General features: G+C 44.6%; 1 pseudogene; it reads left to right on the top strand.

Moving 5' to 3' along the window:
* Positions 1-527: 527 nt before the first annotated feature.
* Positions 528-5,127, top strand: LOC129673850 (sperm mitochondrial-associated cysteine-rich protein-like; annotated as a pseudogene).
* The last annotated feature ends 447 nt before the right edge of the window (positions 5,128-5,574 follow it).

Genomic DNA, 5,574 nt, shown 5'->3' with positions numbered 1-5,574 from the left:
CCCCTTCCAACCCCACTCTCCCTTCCTCTTCTCCACCCATGCCCCTCTCTGAGTCCACTGATAGGGGAGGTCCTCCTCCCCTTCCATCTGATCCTTTTCATTTCTTGTTCCAAATTGTTTTTACATTTTCCAGATCTGAAATGTCTTTTCTCACACCCTCCCATGTCCATTTCCTATGACTGACATGTCTTAGTAAACATTGCTCTTTACAAGAAGCACTTCTAACCTTAGGCCTGGTAAGCTATAGTCTACCTTGCTTTTTAAGATACAGTGTGTCAGACTAGACAATACAGTTGTGCTTTAAATTTTCATTTTAGGTGATGGGATGCTCTGAATCAGGTAAAGAACTTTCTGACTTTGGCAAAAGTAGTCAAAAACAGGTGGACACTTTAACCAGCAGTGGGCAAATGTGTCAGCTGGCTGGTCATAGAGTCTTGCAGAGAGGATTATGATGTCATAAAGAGCTTAGCACTTAGAAGAGAGGAAATCGGGGCACTGGGTTCAGAAGACTTTGGCTTCTGATAGTCATGGACTCACTGGGCTGCTGAGGAAGATCCGGCATCTATCTATCTGCTGAAAACATTCAGAAAACGTTTAACACAAGAAGTCAAATATGAAAATGGTGAACTGAGAAAAGCCTGAGGAAGAAGTGTGTGGCCAAATCAGGTAACACATACACACACACACACACACACACACACACACACACACACACACACATATTATATCAAGGGTCTTCATTCTTGGACTTGTTTCTTCACTCATCATTTAATTAATGGGGTCAATATAATGCCAGGCAGCATGTCAGATATTAGAACAGTAGCAAGCAAGATAAAAACATCTATGCTGATGAAACAGACAAGTAGAAAAGTCAACTGTGGGAATGCTTTTAAAAAGCTAACATGTTAACATTTGGTGCAGAGAACTTTAAGAAAACACATGGATTGAGCCAATGGGCTAAAAAAGTTCATTTAAGTGAGTGGTACTTCATAAAACCTCATGTTTCAATAATATTTAGTGTGAAATGAGGGTAGAGACCAGAGAATCTTAAGAATGGAAAACCATCCAAAGATCCTAAAAAAAAGAAGGTGAGCAGAATCCAGCAGCCATCTGTTCTGAGCCAGCCTATGAAGCATGAGAGAACAGTTGCGTTAAGTGAGAGAGGATGGTGGGTAAAGCCAGAAAGGGCAGCCCAGCTGGGGCCTTAAACTTGGATTCTATTCAATCCTCACTGAAGTACTAGCAGAAAGACTTGAGAAAGTAGCTCTGGACTTGAATATTGGATGACTTGTGCAGACCTCAGGGGCAGCCTGTGAGGAGGGAGAGGTTTGGAGTAAGGGAGAAGTTTGTTATAAGGGGAAGGCAATGGGTAGTACCAAGATTTTAAATAAAAGGAGCAGCATCCCTCTGGAGGGGCAACTACAACCCCAAAGTATAACAGACTCCTTTCACCAGTTGACAAGGAGATGATGGCAGCAGAGCTGGCTTGGGATGGCAAGTATCCAATGTGGTAAGACTGCTCAGGGACTTGTCATTGTCTTCCCTATGTCATAGTGGACTAGACTGACCCCTAGCCTATTTGCCACCTCTAACCCTGGGAGCTTGTTCCTCCATGTTCAACACAGGGATAACAGGAGTGAGGTATATCTGAAGGCTCTCGAGCTCAGGAGCTCTCTACTTAGATGAGGATTGCTGCCACAGAAACAACCTGTCTATACCCAGATAGATGGATGGATCCTAACAATCTGGCCTTCCAAGTGACAAGGAGGCTCTGAGTTGTCTTTTCATTATACTGTTCTTTAAGTTAGAAAAAATAAAGAAAAATATAGAGGGAAACATAAAGGGGACAGGTAGAGACAAGGAGGCAGAGAAAATGAACAGTGGAGGAGGATACACTCAGAGAAAAGCGATAGAAAACAAAAACATGTTGAACCCTCCTCTTTTCTGAGCCTGGTCTCAGGTGAAGAAACAGATACAGGACTTCCCTTAACTTCCCACCTCTAAACTCACTGCCAAAGGCCTCATGGGTTCCTGAGTCTGTGCTTTGTTCAAGATCTCTCTCTCTCTCTCTCTCTCTCTCTCTCTCTCTGTCTCTCTCTCTCATATTTTCCCTCTCTCTCTCTCCCTCTCTAACCACACTCCCTGTGAAATAACTAAGCCAAAATGGTAAAGACCCAGGCACTCCTCACTCTTTTCTTGCCCTAGTGTCTACTGCTATGCTGATGTGTCTGTCATTTTCTGTTTGTCTCCTCATTGCTGACCTCAATCCCAGGCAAGTCTGGGCATTGCTAGGCAGATCTGCTGCCTCAGCCCCTTTGTGGCATCTCCTGTCTGGGAAGGAGGACTGAATAACTTATCCCCACCCTTGCCCCTTGGGAATGCTGCTCTAGGATTTTCCTCTTTCTACAGAAGTAGAATATTCTTAACAAAGGACAGAAAACCTAAAATAACTGATAGGCATAGTCACAAGAAAATTAAAGACCTAGCCCCAAAGGCCACATTTTCTTCCAAATGGAAACAGTTTATGACAGTTCAGTTTTATTAGGCAGAAATTTGGGAATGTGAAAGGCTGAAATCCAGTGGTTTTCTCCTCCCTTCCACATTTTGTCCCTGCTGCTACCATGTATGGTCCAGGGATTCAGAGCATCCCTGGCCCATGAAAGTCCTCACTGTCTACATCCTCCTTGGTACAGGCCAGGAGCCATCTTTCCGAAATTAAAGCCCCAGAATGAGGATCAGAAAGTTGATTGGAGAGGCCAGGTAGGGCTGCGCAAAAGCTTGTCAGTCAGAAAGTCACTGTCTCCGCAGGGTGGAGGCATCAGCCACACCTAGACTCATTGGGACCCAGTTTGTCAAGTGTAAACTGGATTTAGGACCAATCCCCAGATGGAAAAGGAATGAGTCTAAGAAACTAACACCCATCCTTGAGGAGAGCCAAGGCCCTGTGTAGGCCATGAAGTCATAAAGAGTGGTTCTCATGGCAATGTAGGTCATATTACAGATGTCTTTGGTAACCACTGAATTCAAAAACTCAGCACACTTCCAGGGCTTTCTTTCTAGGGTAACAGGTAATCTCTGGTATGAAAACTTTGTAGTTTCTGTACCCAGGAGTCCATGAGTCTTCAGAACAACAGAAGAAGTCTAAGTATTGGAGAAAGGCAATAATGGGAGGGAGGTAGAAGGGTTCATTAGCAGAACAGACACCATTAGAGGAGATCTTCACCTAGGCCCCGACTGCAAACCCTGATGAGAAAGTATAGTTAAACCCAACTCAATCCAGCTGTCACATATCTCAAGTAAATTCTTTCCTTTTATCACCATGATGAAAGAGCATAAACGTACACACACACTAACACAGACATGCATATGCATGTATACAAACATCGATATTTGGCTGCATTTTAAAAGGAGGCTTATGCCAGCAGGTATTCTTAAAAAGACTGTGGGTGTCACAGGTTTGGAGGGTGGCTGAAGCTTTACCCTAGGCAGTCACTGCTCCAACCTCCACTCACATCTTCATCTGAGTGACAGGGCTCTCATAGGCCTGGCACCTACCCAACATGGATGTGTGGTCTTGTGAGCAGAGCATACATCAAGGGTGTACAAACCATCCTGCTTCCTTAGGTGATATCTCTACAGTTACATTAACACCCTGGTCTCTGTCTTTGATTCTTAGTCACTTTCTGACCTGTCCTGTACTGGAGATTGCAGTGGGTTTTTATCAGTATTCTATACCTGGCACAGCAAATGTACAGGACTCACATATAGGAAGCAGACTTCAGGATCCTTTTAAAAACCCGCTCTTTCTAGAGAGGAAGCAGGTGAGCGAACAGAAACAAAGTTATTTGAGATTTCACTGTTCACCCAAGAATAAAATCATTGTAAAAGTCTGAATGGTTTAGTTTGAGGTCTCTTCGGGGTCTAGTTCCTTCCTCCTAACCGCTGATATTACATTAGAGAAGAATGCATAGCCCTGAGGTGTGAATGGAGCTCCTTCAGCCTGTGGCTCATATAGATAGGCCTTGTACTGTTGCCCTTGCAATGCTTGGGGTACTGTCTCATTAGTGCTTTCCTACTGAAACTAGCCAGTGGCAGTTGATGGCCGGTGTTACAATGGAATGATTGGTACATTCAGAAAGGGAGTGACAATTGGTGGCTCTGAGAATCCGAATGTACCACATTTAGACAGTATCTGGGATGCATACATACAATATACAGTATACAGTATGTATACAGTATCTGGGATGAGATGGAATCCATTTACAAGCCACTGAATTTCAGATGTCTTCATATTTAAAGTGGTGTCTAAAGTGGCCACTCTTTACCCTGGTGTGATCGTTGTTCAATGAAATAAAGCTGATGAGATTCAACAAGCCTGAGAGTCTCTTCCCTCTTGACTGAGAGACTTTAAACAAATTTGTTACATGTTTGTAGCTTTACATTCTTTATCTGCAAAATGGCTATTTTAGTAAGAAATAAACACACAGATATCTGTGAACGTAGGGATGGGCACTAGTTGTGGCCTGTGAGAGGTTCAGCTGTCCTTAACCCAAGGTCTTAGTTTTCACCCTGAAGATTTAGATGCATTTGGAGATCAAGAAGGTGATGGTGAAAACAGAATTTCAGATCATCATTTTTTTTTTCCTAGGAACTCCAACTACAAAGAAGATGAGTGACCCAGCCAAAAACCCATGCTGCCCTCCAAGTCCTCCACGCTGCCCTCCCAGTCCTCCACGCTGCCAGCCAAGTCCTCCATGCTGCCCGCCAAGTCCTCCATGCTGCCCACCAAAACCGTGCTGCCCACCGAAACCAGGCTGCCCACCGAAACCATGCTGTCTGCAGAAACCTTGTTGCCCCAAGTCCCCATGCTGCCCACTCAAGTGTTCGTGCTGCCCGAAACCCACATGCTGCCCGCAGAAATGTTCGTGTTGCCCGAAGAAATGCACGTGCTGCCCACAGCCTTGCTGCATTCAAACCTGCTGCTCTTCGGAGACCAAGACTGAGTCGGATTCGGACACCACATCTGCCAAAACTCTGGAGAAGGGCGCTCAAGCGCAAGATTCTCAGGGTGCTCAGGGTGCTCAAGGTGCTCAAGGCGGGTGGAACCAGAAGAAGGCAAACAAGTAAACTGTGCCTGACACCATGCCCTTCCTCGAAGGGTGTGGGATTACTACAGGTCAGGCTAAGATGTTTTAAGATGCTGTTATCACACTAAGAAGTCTGCCCAATCATAGGCTACCATTGCCACCCAACCATAGGATACCATTTCCACCCAACCGTAGACTGCTATTTGCAACTGGAAATGGAAGGTAGAATAGGCTAGAAACATCTTGTCTAGTGAGCCTGACATTTAGATAGCACAGAAATAAAAGAGCAAATGAAAAGAACATTGTTTCTGTTTCTTTCATTTATGCATGAAGCCATCTCATCAGTCTAACCTGGGCACATTTTGAGAGCCATCGAGACAGAACCCTTTTATCCCTAAGTACAAGGCCTCTGCTGAAAACAGTAAGGCAGACTGTCCTGACCTTCAGTCCTAGATAAAGGAATGGTGGCTCACTTCTAAATCTCAAT

The sequence above is a fragment of the Psammomys obesus genome, unplaced genomic scaffold (genome assembly GCF_907164565.1).
Source record: "Psammomys obesus unplaced genomic scaffold, mPsaObe1.curated_primary_1811, whole genome shotgun sequence".
NCBI lineage: Eukaryota > Metazoa > Chordata > Mammalia > Rodentia > Muridae > Psammomys > Psammomys obesus.
The sequence above is the reverse complement of the archived record's forward strand: the minus strand, read 5'-3'. Positions and strand labels throughout refer to the sequence as shown.